Source organism: Puntigrus tetrazona, chromosome 14 (genome assembly GCF_018831695.1).
Source record: "Puntigrus tetrazona isolate hp1 chromosome 14, ASM1883169v1, whole genome shotgun sequence".
Taxonomy (NCBI): Eukaryota; Metazoa; Chordata; class Actinopteri; order Cypriniformes; family Cyprinidae; genus Puntigrus; species Puntigrus tetrazona.
Window position 1 is genome coordinate 735,038 of NC_056712.1, and position 18,650 is coordinate 753,687.

General features: G+C 39.2%; 1 pseudogene; it reads left to right on the plus strand.

Annotated features, from left to right (window-relative positions):
- Window positions 1–16,280, plus strand: part of LOC122358148 — a 32,413-nt pseudogene extending 16,133 nt beyond the window's left edge.
- Window positions 16,281–18,650: the final 2,370 nt, after the last annotated feature.

Here is an 18,650-nt window from a genome sequence, read left to right on the forward strand (position 1 = left end):
ATTGACTAACATCAAATGGAGAGCTGGCGTGCATCTCAAAACTATGTTAATGGTCTAGTCAGCTAAAGCTCGTGATAAATTCTCAGTTTCTTTGTACTGACAAACGCAGTCTTTAGATCTGTCCATACTGAAAAGGGTTCTGTGAACACACTAAACACACTCCTTGACTTTGCACAAACTTAGGATGTTACTTTTGGGGCATTATGAAGTTCTTGTTTGTATCTTTTATATTTGATCTTAAAATTCAAGTCCACTGACATTTGCGATACAGTTGAATGTTCTTCAAATTAAATAGATAGTTGAACTAAAAATGAAACTTCTATAAATATTTACTCACCTTCATGTCATTTAAATCTCATTTGCTCTTGTTTTTTGCATGAAATAAAATAAAAAAGATAAAATAACCTCCATGTCTTTTTACGTTCAATAGCTCATAGTAATTGCATGGTTTCAAGCTTCAAAAGACAATATAATCACCATAAAAAGTGGTTTAAATGACTTCAGTCTTTTAAAGTCACCTGTGAATTATTGACTTAATATTGATTGGTACTGAGTCATTATAAATATGCATTTATAATCTTCACCTCAGCTTTCAAATCAAATAATTGATAATTATTGGTCCAACCTACTTCATATGCACCATATTTAATTTAGGATTGCAGTGAGTAAATATAATTAGTAAATATAACAAAATATGATCTGTTGACTTGAGGAGATTATAAATGTACTGCAAAACTAGCTTTTAATGTTAATGTTGGGGTAAACTGTTCATTTAAAAGACTCTTGTTAGAAAAATGACAGATTTTTTTTCTTTCAGACTAACAAAGGAGATGCCCTGGCCAACCGGGTTCAAAACACACTTGGAAATTATGATGAAATGAAGGAGCTCCTGACTAGCCATTCCAACCAGAGTCACCTTGTGGGCATTCCTAAGAACTCTGTTCCCCAGACTCCAGTGGAGAAACCTGACCAGCCAGGCTTTTTCCTGAGGCACAGCGGAGCCGAGCTCCTCCCTCCCAACCTGGAAGCCACAACACCTCCATGCCCCCACCCCCCGCCAACACCATGCCGGGCTCAAGTGTTGTACATGGACATCAAGGCAAAAAGTCTCGCTCTTCAGACTGGTCCCGAGGGGGTCATGGTTCAAGTGGCGCCCAGACTGCTCAAACGGTCAGCCGGGGAAAGCACTCCAGTCATGAGCAGACCTCTAGTAGACATGATCAGGACCAAGAGGACTCAAGTCCTAATCCTAGCGGACCTACAACTTCATCACACTCCAACAGGAAGCAGGCACAGCCTGGAAAAGGACCAGCCACAGCCGAGCTTGGCCTCGGAAAGTCTCCCGCCGATCAGGACTTGTGCTCCCACGGCTCAAACTCACCAATGGCCTCTACATCCCTGCTCCCTAGCGGCCTCTCGACGCCAACTTTCCCCCAAGGCCTCCACTGCAAGCCCAGCAGCGCTGTGCAGCAGAAACCCACTGCCTACGTCAGGCCCATGGACGGCCAAGACCAGGTCCCCAATGATTCCCCAGAGCTCAAACCCCCTGTGGAGCTGGTGGAAGGATACAACAGTGTGCCATTCGGAGGTCTGCTGGATACCAAAAGCAGCACGGCTGGGACCAAGGGCAAAATTCCTAAGCTGACACTGCCACAATCCGGAGAGGTGAGTCTGACCGTTTTTGTCTTAGTCAAAGGGCAGGCTTCCTGCAGATGTTGTAATCATTTGCTCTCGTTTGGATGCAGCGGTAGTTGGACAAGAACAGTTGGCAGATAGGCTTGGCTCTGTTGACTTTCCCCTGGCTAGGTCTGTTTTGCATTGAAACCTGGCAGAACGAGGGGTTGACATAATGGAGTGCTTCATTAATAATCAGCTAATGAACCTCAGGCTTTCCTGTGAACCTACCTATTCTGCAAGGAAGTCTTCTTGTTGGCATGTTTAAAGATCACTTTTTTTGTAGCTCAAATGGAGGGAAATTCTGTCCTCAGCAATTTGCCGTGCTCAGGTTGCTGAAGTAAGTTGATATTGACTTTTCTTTGAGAGGAGAAGCATTTCCAGAGTTAAAACTGTTCAGAGGATCTGAGTGATTGAACGAAGTAGAAAAACACGGGTCAGTTTCATGATTATATTTCCCCCGTTATATCCAAGGCTTTGAAATGTTGACATTTCAGAATCAGAACAATACGTTTCCCAAACATGCACCAATTGTATGGTATAAGGGTTGAAGAATGATCAAATTTGTCATTGCCTAGCCTTTTTTTGTTTTTAGAACAAATAGCTTTATTTTTTGCTAATTTTGCATGACTTTTTTCTCTTCAGAAAATACAGTACTGTTTCTAGAAATTGAGTCTTATGTACAACAGTTATTAGCTGCAGATGCAACTTTCTCTTGGATTCATTAGTTGTTCACAGAGAAAGAAAGTGTGAATGTGTTTTTTGTTGTTGTTTTTGTTTTTTTATGCTTTTTCATTTTGATGCCAAACCTAGTTCCTAGTCCCAAAATAATGCCAGATAGATACTGGTTTCAGTTACATGACTTGTTCACCTTTACCCCGGGGAGCATCTCAGGAGTCATGTTCCTAAAACACCTAGGAAGACCCTCCATGTCTAAGAACAAACGATTTCTTACTTCGCAATGCAGAGGCCCATACGTTCTGAATTAACCCTCCGGAGGTTAAGACACGGGAGCTTTATCACCGGCAATGTTAACTTCATCCCTTCTGTGAGGCTGACACTTAGAGTAGAGTTCAGTTGACCTCTCTTGGGTCGTGATACATGAGCCACGCTGGAGCCATTTACAGGCTATCCAGTGCCGTCACTTCCTCTGAATGGCTGCCAGCGGGGGGATTTGATCCCACGACATTCTGTAGAGAGAAATGACTGCAGTTGAAGGCTCAGTATGGCCCTTTAGGACGGGGAATACCATCATTTAGGATTTGGCCAATAGGTGGTCTTAGATTAGAAATAATAGATTGTGGCGGGCTAATAGTTCTGTTATTATGCTTCAGGCTCATGTTTGGCTCTGTAAAAACCCAGCAGTAACTAATGAATTCCTTCACTTTAAGTTGGTATCTTGTGAGACGTAATTTTCCTGTATTTCCAGCACCGGGGTTTGAAAAGTAGTCTCGTATTGATGCCTTGAGCTTGTTTGAGCAGTAGGTTGAAATTCCCATCGCTCTTACCTGCGGGCTTAATCCACATAAAGCAAACAAACCAAATAAGATAAGGTACGGTAAACAAGAGTGGCATATGATTGAACAGGTTGACTCGCTGCTATCCAACCATGGCGAGGCAGCCAGCTGTTCTTCCTCTTTGTTCTATGGGGATCTCGACGGCCATCGGGCTGCAAATTGCACTATTGCCCATCTTGAAGCATATGGTGCGTTCGCGCAGTACAGTTAAGCATGTGGCAAGAGTGAAAACCTGGGGATTTTTAATTGCTCTGAGAGTGCCCTCATACCGGTCAGCTTGCAGGAAAATGGAGATGGATGTTGTTATTGCAAAAAGGGGCAGATATAGAGAGAGAAGACCCCCCGTAGGGTGGGCCCCAGCTGGGCCTACGCCATCTTTCCCTACCCCTCCTTCTGACAGATGAGTCACTGCCTGAAAGTGAAAAGAGAGAGATGCAAAAAGCAAAAAAAATAAATAAATGGAGAAAAAGCAGAGTTACGAAAACAGGGCTAGTAGGATTGAAATAGAACGCAAGAGAGCGCTCACAGAGCCGCTCTTTCAAGATGGCTCTCGGGAGAAAAGAAAACATCTTCAAGGACATTGATTTGATTTTTTTCCACCCTGCCTTGCGTAGCTTTAGTTTGTTAAAAGGAGTGGATTCTGTAGAAGCGGCTCTCGTGGGATTCACCTGTACTCTGTTGTGCTGGCTACTTATTATTCCACAGCTCTTCAGGCTTATTTATCCAGGTTCGCTCTGGCTGAGGTGTTGAATTGTGTGAAAGCCTTTCCTGATTGTATATCCTCCCAGGTTTTCTTTGTTGTCACATGAGCGGATGGTATTTTATTGTGCTCAAAAATTGGCAGAATGCTCTTTGGTCGCTTAAATCTTTTTTGAAATAAGAAATATTGTCAGTGGTAATGGTGCACTCACGTACAAATCTTTCTAAGCCAGTTCTTTGTGATGATTCAGGCAAAACAAAACTGTGAAGAGGATGATATATTCAAAGCAAAATGAAGCCACATTTTAGAGTTAATGCATTGCATATTCAAAACTGTACTCAACAGCAGCCTTCAACAACATATTAGCTTCATTAAAAAAATAATTACTTTTTATCTAGTCTTTATCTGAACATGCCAATTTGCTAAACAGTATCAGGTTTTTCAATGCTTATTGTCAATAACCGTTTCAACATTTATGAATGGAAACCAATCTTTCAATTGAAGTGCTATGCTTTGAAAAACTAGTCACAGTTTCACACAAGGAATCAGTATTCAATTATTTCAATTTTATTTGAAAACAGTGATAACAGCTGAATTAAAAAAATATTTCACTGAAAAAAGAAGAAAAGAGATCATAATAATTTGATTCGGGACTCAATAAAATGTTATCCATTTCTTTGAAACAAATCATTAGCCACTACACTAAAATGAATCAAACTTCTCAGCATTAATTGTCAGAGTCATAATAACTGGCTTAATTGTATTATCTTCAGACTGTCACTGCTAAAAGAGTAACTCCTAAAACTGCCATCCTTTGGCTTGAAAAGCAGAAGCTTGTTCCCCTTGATGGGCATGAAATGTTCCCTTGTGCCACCCCACCACAAAATATTTTGACAGGTTGAGCGCTCAGCAGAGTGATAAGACTGTGCTAAATGGCTTTGGAAGCATTCTGTTATCGCCTGGTGTATTGATTAGTGTCTAGCGTTGTGCTGCTTGCTGTGAAGGAGCAGCGCTCTTTTTTTTTTTTTTTGGTCTGTTTATGAGACATCGACAGACAGATAAGACTATTGATCCATCTAAAAACAGTTATTGCACCCAGTATTACCCAGTCTTTATGTGACTAATAGCTTTATCACTAGCTCCTTGAAGCGCAGATTTGACAAGACAATAATACCGTGACGATATTCTCCGCGCATGCTGGGCTACATAAAAGATGCTTCATACAAGCTGAGAAAGCGTGCTAATATTTTTGTTGGTTTGTTTGAATTTTATAGTATCGCGTGTATAATATCATAATGACAGTTATCACCTTTGTAATGAACTAAATTACTGTAATTATTTTGACACAGATAACACCAGCTGTCATGTGAACTCATTTTGGTATTTTTTTGGCTTGTGTGACAGCGAGAATCATCTTTTTTTCAAAAGTATTCCTGGCCTGTTCTGTGACTATATATAGCAGTACCTGAAAGCAATCTCAGTGGACAGCAGAGGTGAATGATGTCATGGCGTTGAGGGCTGAAGTCTGGGCCGGGAGTCTGGCAGAGGAGTTCTCATCAAGCCGCAGTCTCCTTCTGATTGCTCTTTGTGATCAGATATAATGGAGAAGCTGACATCTGCTGCATATCAATGCGCTCCTGTGTTTTCCGGCCTTGTTGATCCCAGATCAGAGCAGAGTGATTGCACGATCGCAGTAAGATCACAGGAAAATCTCAGCTGTTGATAATGTAGCTTTGTACATTAGCGTGTAGTTTGCTAATCCTCAGTGGCTTCTGTAAACCTTTGAAGTTAAAGGTGAGGTTTTGTAAACTGCATTAGAACTGTTTCAGCGCGCAAGTTTCAAAAATCCTCAAATGCCATTGGTGGATCAAGCGGACATTCACGCCTAAATGCACACCATTGGTTAAATTAGTGTTGCCTAATTGATGATCAAATAAACGAAGCAATGTTTAGAAAAACTATAGTGTTTATGCTTTTCTAGGGAATCAAACTATGCTAGGCATACTTAGCCAGTAGTTAGGTAGAAGAAAATATTTTAACATTTTAAAAAGATTTAATATTGGACACATGCATAACTGTTATATCACAAAAATGGACACAGAAGTTCGATTTATTTAATATGTGTGTGTCATGTGTTAAGTCAGTATTTGTAGCAATAGCCGAAAAAATACATTGCATGAGTCAAAATCATTTATTTTTATTTTATGGCAAAAATCATTTGGATATTAAGGAAAGAAGAAAATATCAATGAAAATATTTTCTTATTGAAAATATATCAGAACTTTGATGAATAATATGCATTGCTAAGAACTTCATTTTGACAATTTTAAAGGCGATTTTCTGAGTTTTTGTACCTCCAGATGATCAAATAGTTGTATTTATGCACCAAATATTGTCCGTCTAACCAACCATACAACAATGGAAAGCTTATTTATTCAGCTTTAAATAAATCTCATTTTGAAAAATGCATACCTGTGACTTGTTTTGTGGTCCAGGGTGACACCTTTTATTTGCAGTCTACAAAGACAAGTTGACAGCAAATGTTTCAAATTCGTTTCACTTAAGAATAAACATTAACAAAAATTCATTGGACCATATAAGGTCTATTCATGCACTGACGGCAGCCAGAGGGTTTTTAGCCTGGTGTTCCTCAGCAGTCTCGCAGTGGCTCGAGCTCTGCCCAGCCATGCCGGGTTATTAAAACAGCGTTTGCCGTAACAGGCAGGAAGTCTTTATCTCGCATGGAGCCGGGCTCCATCTCACAGGACAGGAAGTCATTTCCAGGAACATTTGATTACACCGGGCTGCCAAGACTCACAAAGCAAGACTCCACTTCCCTCCAGAAAGCATCCTCACCACACTGACTCATCTAGTGCTGGATCGTGTGCGTGGAGCTGTAACGTGACCGCACTGTGGTGTATTATAATGATTAATGGCTGTGCAATCATCTGCATGCATATTTCTTGAAACGTATATTTTAGAAGCAGGGATATGTGTTTGAAATGAGATGCATACGGGTAGCTCACTCTAAATATATATGTAGCACTGTATACACTCACAGCAGCTCTGCTTTTTGAATATACCGTTTTTGGCACTCAGTGTGCAATAAATGGATTTTATAGCTTTGTAAATATGCACTACGTTCTTAGCTTGTTTCTTTGGTTGATATATATTAAATTAAGAGGTGACATTGTATGCATTATATTAAATGTTGGCCTGAATTACCATGTTCTCCAACATCACAGGAGTTGCACTTCCTGTCATAAAAAGCATTACCCATGATGCTCTACAGACAATTCCACCAATAGAGTTGTTATTTCTTGAGATGTAAGCCAAAATGTAATCCTACCCAATACCTAAACTTAACAACTACCTTATAGCTAATAATAATGACAGCAAACTAAGAATGCATTTCGCGAAAAGTTAATAGTTAAGAAATGTTACCTATTCTAAAGTGTTGCGAATTTTATTTATTTAGTTATTTATTTTTTCTAATTCTAGACATTTTAATTAGGAATGTAGAATAAGGTCATTTAGAATTTATAAATGGCTAAAACGTGGCAATATTCATGCTAAGACCTTAAATAAATAGAACTTTGTAATGTTGTGATTCACGTCATAGCTGGCAGGCATAGTTCATGCCAAAGACCTTTTTGTCAGTTTATTTTAGTCTATTTTTAAGGTTAGGGTGAGGTTTTAATCCTCATGGGGAAATTAATGGACAAAATACTCCCAGAAAAGGTGGGCGGGCACAAATCCCTATCTGCCTCATTTTGGACATCCAATCACAGTCTTCCAATCAAACACTCCAGATCATCTCCTCTTTTCAGCTTCCTCAACAATGTGCACACCCATGTTGGTTCCACTTATCCAATTTCATATGGCTCATTTGAATATTTGCTTGTTTAGGAGTTACGCTGCTTGATCCCAAACACAGCGCTTCCCCCAGAGAGCTAATGAGCTAGGGCGAGTGAAGAGACAGCCATCTTTCAGCTGTGCACTGGTGAGGAAACACGGATGCAAGTCTCTGATTTCATTAACTGTAGAAGATAACCTGCACACAGTGCAAGTTTAGAAGTTTGAAAAGTAAACGCGGTGCCCGTGGTTCTTTTAGTGAAATGAATAGTGACCTTAAAGAGGATATGCAGTTTTAAGAATGTACGGATAGGTGTATACACTATAAAGCTGTTCTTGACCCAGTAATATTAGCCTGTTAAACTGTCTGTCCAATATATTGGTTTGTTACTATCATGGATTACTTGATACTAATATGTTGGGGTTTTTTGCTAATTGACTAAATCACTGTTTGGGCAAATGATGATACTTGAAAAGATATTAATAGTTAGCAAAATTAAAATCGCTTAAGGGGTTTTATGATCAGGCTGTATTTCAATGCCAGGAGTGTTATAAATTTGCCTTTAATTAACAGATAAACACATAAATACAGATGCTAATGCGCTACAAGTGGATTTGCGTTATGAGAAGTAAATTACACATTTTCAGAAAGCACCTCAGCTGTGTGTTTCAGAGCGTTTATTCAGCAGTCTTTGCTCATGAAACGCCATCATGCCTGACCAAACATGCTGATCCTCAACGTCTCAGTGTGTCACTACAAGTGCCCTTTGCACTCGCTGCCGGTTCTGAGCTAAAGACTTCTAATGCGACTCAAATGGATACAGAAAAAGTACTTAGATAGAGGAGATTGTTAAGCACATTTGCATTGAGGAATTGATGTGGTTTCAGCAAAGACAGGAGTTCATTTGTAGGTGGGCCTGGGAGAAGTGATCATAGTTGACAACGCTTACTTGCATCTCAGAATTAGGTCACGCTGCCTTCTCTCAATCTTTCTCTTTCTCTCTCTCTCTCTTGCTTGCTTTTCTTTCCAGTCATGCATGATGGGCTGTTCTCATCAGCCTTTGTTTAATATCGCTTCAAAATTAATTTGGGCTCATTAATGGGACTCTTCGCTGTGAAGGCACTGAAAGTATAGTCAGTAATGTGGCTAATAAACATAAAACGATTTGCTCCAGAAGCCTGTTTCAGCAAGCACGAAAGGATACAAATATGGAAAAGGAGAAAATATAGAAATAAACAATGATGATATTGCCATCTAGAAGTGCTGTTGTGTTGTTATTAATATTTATTTACACTTCTATAAATTTCAATTCCATGCATGAAAAAGTTCACCATGTTTATTGTGATTCTGACATTTGATTAAATGGGTAATTCTTAAAATGCTAATAAATGCACACCTGTGATTGTACAGTCTGTGTTAATGCATCATGTTAATAAAAGCCTGCAAAGACAAATAAAACAATGTTAATAGTTATCACATATAATCCCAAAGAAATGGCAAATAACACTTTGAATTAAACATGACATTAAATCATAACAAGTCTAATAACTTCAAAACACATTTTACAGTATGCTAATGCAATGTACAGTTACTAATTATATTAGTAATTGGAATTATTTATTCAGATTTTTTTTAATGGTTTCTTTTATCGGATTGTTTTGCTGGCATCTAATAAATGTAACTTCCATGATTCAACATGCTTAACATCGTGATTGAATCATCAACAATACTAGGTTATTATTATTATTAATGCTATTATTATTGATAAAAGAACTAATATTTAGGACTGGGCAATATCTTGCGTGATATGTTCAGTAAAGCCAGTTCTTTGATTTGCGGTAAATCTTCTTTAGCTGTTTTTTCAAATGGAGCGGCAGTTAATACACAGAGCTCTAAACCTAGCCACTCTATATCGCATTCAGTTTCGCGGATGATTCATTTGTGATACTGAACCCAATATTGCGTAGCTTGTCAAGGATCTACAGCTCTGTGTATTAACTGCTGCTCCATTTGAAAACAGCTGAGAGATTTACCGCTAATCAAAGAACCGGCTTTACTGATGAGATCACGCATTAATAAATTGTGCTACATACCGCCCAGCCGTAGTGGTAGTGGTGGTGGTAGTAGTAGTGGTAGTAGTGGTGGTAGTAGTAGTAGTAGTAGTAGTGGTGGTAGTATTAGTGGTAGTAGTGTTAGTGGTAGTAGTAGTTAAAATTAATAAATAAAGATTAAAAACTCTTATCTGTGATGAAAACCATAGAGTGGCTTATAACTTGAATTCTGACTTTAAAAAATGACCTAGTTGTCACTCCTCTAAAAGCTGTGACACGAACTGTTGAATTTATTTAACAAAAAGTCAAAGAAATGTTCAGAAAAAGGACAAACAAGGGGCATGCGGTGATTTGTATGCAGAGCCCAGGTCTGCGTGATGATGTGCTGTCCCCTGACGTGCACTGGCTCCCCTCAGCGCCTGTAGTTTGACCTTGAAGATATCGTTTGGCCCGACACTAGCGACTACACTGTGAGCCAGCCGCCTCCTCAGATGGGGAACTAGCACTCTGTGAGCGTTAGTTAATGAGTTCTATTCAGCTGCCGTACACACCGCTAGCGTCCTCAGAAGATTGAGCCGAACCGAGCACAACCGTACACTCGACCAGACGCTAATCAGGCCAGGCTACCGCCGCCGCTTCCCCTCACAGACGTGTCACACACGTGCCCAGACGGATTAACAGGAAGATGAGAAAATACGTCCACGCTGAAAGATAGAGAGAAAGCGAGAGAAAGAGAGAGAGAGAGTGAGTTATTAGGAGGCTTTCCCATCCAAAGTAACAGCTGGTATCATTTGCATAATACCCATCATTTTACTAGGCTTCTTGTCAAATCATAATGAAGAAAAAAAAAGCAATACAAAAACTAGTTCATTAGTGCTTCCAAGAACTCACATGCATATGTAGCTTCGCAGTCAAGACAGATTTTATCCGGTATTTACAAGAATTCATGAACAATTTCTGTACCTAAGCATCTGTAGTAATATTTCTTTCCTGTTATGTGTCAGATTTACAAATGCTTTAATTATTTGTAGCGTTAAGCTATTCTGTTTTTGGTATTCATACCATATATTGTATGACATCATATATAATGTCATTTGTCATACTAAGGAACATACATTCCTTACATAGTAATTGCACAAAAATAAAAGTCTTTGTTAAAATAATATATACACATTTATATTTATAGTTAAATAATATATAAATTATATAGATACACATAATAAAAATACACAGTATATAATGCATATATTATGTAAAGAAAAAAAATGTGTATATATATATGTTTATATATGTATGTATGTATGTGTATGTGTATATTAATTTGTATGCGCTTAATTGTGATTAATCATTTGACAGCACTATGAGAAACCTAATAAGTGGCATTTGAGATGGGACGTGTGATTTTAGACAGCCAAATAATTAAATGGGGGAAAAAAAAGAGTAATAAAAAATATTTATTTTTCTAAAAGTGTCTTTATCATACTGACTCAATGTAAAAAGAAAAAAAATAACTAAAACTTAAAATGTATAAAACCGGTATATATTGGTATTAGTAAAATGATATTGTGATGTCTCATCCAGATTGCGAAGAGTTTCACGAGTTACATTTTTGCTTATATTGCAAACAGAGCGCCTCACCTGAGATGCATTGTGCAGTTTGATGTGCAGAGAGTTCTTCTCTCCGTTTGGATCCCATCAGCCCCTGGCCATTTGTGGTTACATGTTGTGGAAGGTTCTCAAAGAAACCGGCTTCTTGAAGGGAAACCGCAGCAGATTTGCTTATTAAATTATCCCATCTCTGCATGACTGCATCGTGGCTGGGAGGTAGAGGCTGCTGGGACCACGTCAAACCTGGATTGGACCCTCATAACAATAACAAATGCCTCCTTTTCCTTGCCTCCATTAAACCGGGTTTTGTACTGTATTTTAGCCGCTATAAATACTTGGCTGAATGACAAGTCGGCACCATTAGACTGCAGGTTAGAATGGTGTAATTGCATGAAGGCATGGTAAAAACACAACATGTTCTTGTAGAGGACCCACGCTTTCCCCACACCACAGTTTAAGGTCAGAGCTGCATTATCTCAGCTGCATTTATCTTTGTCGTGTGACATTGTGAGCTACAAAACCATCGTGATGTATGGTTCCTTTCAGGGGTGGATATTTATTGCCGCTGGCCTCAAACCAGTCATCTTAAGGTTTTGTATCAGATTAACATATTGTTTAAGATGATATGGTTTCTGGTTCCTAGGCGTTAAGGGGTTTAACACAATAGAGTACAGTGACAATTTAAGCAATAACAATGCAACTATTGCTATTAAATACAAATAAATAAACAAGGTTTGTGAAAGAGATGCACCTGCAAGTTGATAAGATGAAAATCTTAGCATGAATGGTCTGATGTATGCATCCTTTGACCGATGGTAATTTTAGACCAGATGGTTCTGATTTCAGTTTCACTATATTTTTGGTTTTTAGACACATACAGATCTTATGTATACCTGTCAAATGCTCATTCGGACCTCTGTTTTGTATTTACCTAAATGTTCTAGCATACTTTAGACACACTAAGATTAAATTGAAATCGATTTAAATGCCATTTATCGAAAAATTCAAATAGGCCTAATACCCGTCCCTGTGGAATACCGTGTATTAAGTTGTGTCAGCCTTGAGCCCAGTCGGTTTAATGCCGGTAAAAACCCCTGGTAACCCCCTAATTATTTTTCCCACAACCTCACCAGTCTGACCCTCTCCAAGTCGTTTTGCTTGTGAAGAAAAAAAAAAGGCACTGGTTCTCCAGGCATTACAAAACAATACATAATACTGCCTACTGGTGGGTCTTTAGTCTTTTTAATTTATTTTGGATGCTCAGTGCTGTTGTTGAATATCTGCAGTGCCTTGTAATGAAATACCCGCTGTGCAATTTTGCAAGTGTGTCAAGCAGAGCATGACCAGATATGCAAATTTAATACAGAAGTGGCAAAGTGGAATTTTGAGTATTTTTCACATCTGGGGGCTGTTAAAAGCAGTTTTGAAATCAATGAATACATAATAAAGAGGTGTCCACACTAGATAGAAATCCCGGTTTGTCGGCTATAAAAACTAGTTTGTTGTCTCAGATCGGTCTCTTTTTCACAGAGTGGCCGCACACAGCATGCGGTGTAATGATATAACAAATTGCAGATGAGGAATGGAAATTCGAACGGATGAGTTCCTGTCTGATGGTGTATCGGCTCCCGCTCTCTCTTTCTGTCTGGTTCCTCACAGAGAGAGAAATGGTCATGTGAACAGCACCCCACCAGCCAATCTATCTCTACATATCAAGGTCAGATCAATTTTTCTTGGAGCAACCGCCACCTGTGGTTCTAGCACATAAATTCGCTCACCTTCGATTTGTTTACCCTTGATTTACCCAAAAAAAAAGAGGCTTTCAGCACAGAAAAAAAACTGTCATAAACATGTCGTCTAGATTTTTTTTTTCAGCCCGTGTATTGCTCCAAAATATTCACACCCACTCGTTGGACGATAATAACATTGAGTCATCAGAGATGCTCTCTTGTTACTAAAAATACAAATGCTGGAGCCGAATGCTTGAGCAAGCAGACACGCTAGTGCACACATCAGCTCAAAAGCGTACGCCATACTACCATTGAGACTAATAATAACGACTTTGATGAGGATGCAAAACTCGGTGCATGTTGTACATCACTGTCCGGCGGAGGAACTGGGTGTCATTAGAAAGTGCATCAGCAGTGATTCCCAGGTCAGCTTGATGCAGAAGCAGGTGGTTGATGACTCAGGCAAACTGGCTTCTGTTTATTCGAAACTCAGAGTCCAGCTTCCACCGGTTCCCATTGGCTCAAATGTGATTGATGACACTAATTACCATGTCACCACTCATTTCAAAACCTTGATCTCTGAGCATGTGGCTTTGGCTCGTCTCCTGTATACACACACACCTTTATCCAGGGTCTGTGTCACCCGCCTGTCCTCTCTAATGTTCGCTGCTGTGTTTTACAGGCCTCCTATCCTCACCGTCACGTCTATCTGGCGTTTACTGGCTCCCTCCTCTCTTTCCCCAATACTTTAATTGGAGATTATTAGGCTGGATTTGCATGAGCTTATATGGTCTGCATTTTTCTCTCTAATCATTGTGTAACAGCTCAAATCTCAAATCCACCGATTTAGAGGAATAAGCAAGTGAGTTAGCTAAGAGTTTGTTGGAATTCTCAAAACGTAATAGTGGAGGAGCGAGTTTTGACTCTTATAAACCTGTTAAGTATAAAAGCGGCAAGAGTCTTCTCAAAATTGGAAAGCCATAATCTGATTGGCCTGGTTTTTATAGTTCCAGCAATCCAGTCCAGCAGGCTTAAGATATTTAGTTTTCAGATATATGAAAATATCTCTTTTAAAAGTATTTAAGAAAGGGGTCATCAAAGATGATTTGGATATAATAGTGCTGATATTATAATGGAGATGAAATTGAAACAATATGACAAATGAACACGAACAAAGGGAATAAGGGGAAATTAGAGCAACATTTTATTATTGTTTGTTTGTTTGTGTGTGTGTGTGTGTGTGTGTGTGTGTGTGTGAGAGAGAGAGAGAGATATTAAATGTCAAAAATCTATTGCTAATAAATAAAAACAATAATCATGATATATGTCATTAGTTTTGAACCCATAAACAAGTTTAACCAACATGAATGCAAAGAGTTCTTATTCTTGAGAACTGCAATTTAGGTACAATCGCAGTTCTCCTATATTTATTTATTAAAAAAATATATATGTTGTCTTTGCAACCTTTCTTAGCTACTGCACCATTGTGTGAACAATATCATCGATTTTAGATTTAACACACATCTTACCCTTTGTAAAAAAAAACAAACTAAAAACAAATTCTGTAGGAACAGCGTTTAAGTGAGTCTGGTCACCAGACAGTCCCTCAAGTCTGATATATACTACTGCATTCGAGGTGATTCAGTGGTGTGAAATACCACAAGGCTTATCTGCACACATGCACAGTCAAACAAAAACCCACTCACTGTCAGGTTGTGGCATGGAACAGGCTTTGCCATGTGGTGAACTGCTGACCTCGTAGCTGGAGCCAGTGCCCTGGAGGTGAAGACTTTGTCCGGGTGGCCTTGTCTCAGCTGTGATGCTGACATAGCAGGATATTCACAGCCCTCTTTATGTAAATCTGTCAGAGATGCTGTGGATGAAATTTGTATGCTGTGCATGCAAGCAAACCACCATAAAATGCTATTCATGTTATGATGAATATAGGTTACAAAAAATAATATTTTACATTTGTAGACGTGGTCATTTTTGGAGGAAACTGTGTACTTTTCATGTTGATACTGATTAACTATATGAAATCATTTAAAAACTATCATTTTTAATCATTTTTAAATATATAATTTTGTCCCAATATTCAATGTCCTCTGAAAATACTCTTTTTAACGTAGATATCGATATTATCATAAAGATGATGTCAACTTGCATCCTGTTGTCTATAATCAATTTTGTCTGAACAAAAGTTTGTATAGAAATTGAACTATTTGACTAGAAATTCACTGATATCATTAAAAAGCAGCATAAATAATAACGCTGTAGTAGTATTAATAGTTATGATTTCATTATATAATGTCGCTTTAGAAAGACATCAAACATTACAATTAGCAGGATGGAGTTTATTCTCTCGGCAGCCTTTGCATAAGACTCAGCACAACTGCCTAATATACTGACTTATTTAGTGACGCATATCCACAGATTTCTCTGTGATGTTAGATGACGCTAATTAACAGAATTAGCATAACTTGGATCCGTGGCCGCTGTTCGCTTGAGTTACAGCATGCTGTTTGCTCTCTCTCAGGCAAATGTGTTTTGTGGCCTGTGTTTACGGAGCTTAGAGGTAATGTGTGGATGTATTCAGCTCTTTAATGATGGTTGGAATATAAAATGACACACTCATCCATTAGCTGCAAGCGTGTAGTCGCGACGCCCCTCGCTGCATGCTGATTAGTCCCACACAGCCCGGCCCAGAGATACACAATCTTAATTAAGATCCACATGTAAATTGCATTAGTTAATCAATGAATGCTTGATGAATGCAAGCCTGGCACGAGAAATTGTTTCAAGGTTATGCTCTTTATTTATTTTTTCAGGTAGAAGTTCGCTCTGTGACTCCTTTTTACATTAACAAATGATTGTTTACCGGTTAGCCTGGCTAATTGACGATAAAAGGATTAAGATGCTCCCTGCTGCATCGCTTGCAGTTGGCGCTTATGCGACCAACGCAAATCCCACGGCACTGCGAACACCGGCTCCAGGGGATCTCGGCGGGACTTGTTTCTGCCGGAAGGTCAGATCACGCGGACATGTCCTCGCTGGAGACAGCTGCAAGCATCGGGTCCCCGGGCAGAAAATGACAACTATGACAGCGGCGTCCGCTGGAACACAAAACCCGTTTCCATCGGGTAAACAAATCGCAACCATTCGTGTCAGAGCCACAGACATACTTTTGACATGTCTCTGTGACATCAGTCTGAAAAGCTATGATAGTGTCACGGATCATGTGGAGTATCTGTGAAACGCGAGCAAACACGAGATAACGGGCTTGGACTGGTGACAGACTCGCAGTTGTGCGAAACCATGCCCCCTTGCAGCCTCAACCACAGTTGGAAAAGCCAATTGATGCGGCATTGCAGGATCTCTGGGAGTAACGTGATTTGAGTCTTGCATCTGTCCGCACGGTTGCCTGGTTCCTCAGGCGGAGCAGTAGCTGGCAGAGTGGGGCTAGACTGGGTGGGCAGAGGAGTTGGGTTGGGATAGAGGGGATTGGCTTTCACTCCCTCCAGAACTTCTGCTGCTGGCCTGGGAACACCGATGCACACGGCTGCCATCTTTTCGCTTTCTGTAGCCGATTATCAACTGGAAGAAACAGAGGCAGAGTTTGAATTTCCATAGATTGTGTTACAGACTCAGAGCTGCTTGTGTTAGAGTCCTGACTACATTCACACAGCAGGTTTTTTTTTCATGTAAACGCATTACCGAACAATTATCATTCATACAAAACATGCCATGCTTTTGTTTTCTTTGGTTTTTACAACTTTTTAGGCAAGCATCTTATTATGAGTGCTTGAGACTGCATCTGGATCAGATTCAGAATGGTGATTAAAGCATAGATGGAGTAGATCGTTTCCCCAAATGAGGCTAAAAACTTTCACAGTCCTAAACAATTTCCTGGATCACTAACTTTAAGCGATTTTGATTTATATACAGCTTAAAGTTCGATAGCCACACTATTCCACATATGGCACGTATGCTTACGCATGCAACTGCTCGCTTCTTCCTCACTTGTTTTCGCATGCAGAGATTCTGTACTGTAGCGCCCTATAACCCATATGTGAATGACATTCTCATTTACACACCACCTCCGAAACTTTCTTCCGCAGCTCTAAAAAGTTCAGATCAGGTTGTATTGTCTGCATTTTTACATCAGTAACAAGCATTTAGATAGGAAAGGATGACGCAATAAGAATAAAAACCACACAAATTTCACATTCGGCACACAGTCTGTGTGTTGTATGATTAATAAAGATAATGTTAGAGAGTAACATTCTTGCATTTAGGTTATTTCAACCTGGCAACCACCAGAACATTAGAGCAATGACCCACTGTAAAAAGTCAACTCAAAAATATTTAAAATTCCTGGCAATACTTTTTAGCAACGCCATAGCAAAGGCACAGACCAGTTACATTTTTCTTTCAGTCTAGTTGTAATCTAATTCTTCAAATATAAATGATTCAAATTAAATTGTATCTTGTCATCTGAGCATGTGGATTGATGTCATTCCCAAACTAAATGCTGGGTTATTAACAGAAATGTCACTACAGTAATTTAATCTCTCACACTTTCAAAGTCTTAAATGTTTAAGAGCCTTAAATATTTAATAATGTAATATAAATACATTAATTATACGGATGTACATAGACTTTGGGTTTCCGAAATATGTAATCTTTTGACTTAATCTTCACAATTCTTTGGAAACTGTAAAATCTGGAGAGCCGTGGAGTGCGTTTGGAATATCAGCAGCAAGGTCTTGAGGACTGTGGAATGGCTTTGCTTCGCCAGCACAGGATTAAGCAACAGGTTACAAAGGAACGGCCAGGTCAAAGTACTGGCACGGGCTGAAGGAACCGTGACCCAACAATGCCTGGCAATCTCTTAAGACCCAGCACATAATATATACCTCATCACAGAGTCAATTCTACACTAAACACTCCAAAGCCACCCTCACGTTAAACTAGTCTGTGGATACCGGTTCAGTGAAGGCTGAGAAAAAATGGATATAGTAATAACGAACAAGAAAACCTTGTCCGATCCGCTGGAATCAATTCTGCACTGAACTAAGCCTCTCTTTGGACACACATAAGAGCGCTTTTTTAAATCAGCACAAGAGCTCAGATTAGTGCATGCTAGCTACCCAGTTAGCACACCAATGGTTTTTGGAAAAAAAAAGTATGGTTTTTTGTTTAACTGTTGGTTATCAGCATTCTTCAAAATTATCTTCGCTTGGTATCTACAAGTCATATAGGTTTGAATAATTGATCGATGTTTTGATGAACTGATATATTAAAGTTAATTGATATATTAAAGATGGCAACACTGAGTAACGGTATAGGCTTTCAAACCTTTGTACTTACTTCAATTTACTAAAAGTAGTGAGAAACCGATTTTCCAAAATTAGCATTTTCTGGTGTCTACAAAATGAATATGGATGATCAAAAGTCGTGAAAAGTTTTCTAGGTTTTAGTTGAAAATGGTGTACTGTAAAACAAATATTTAAT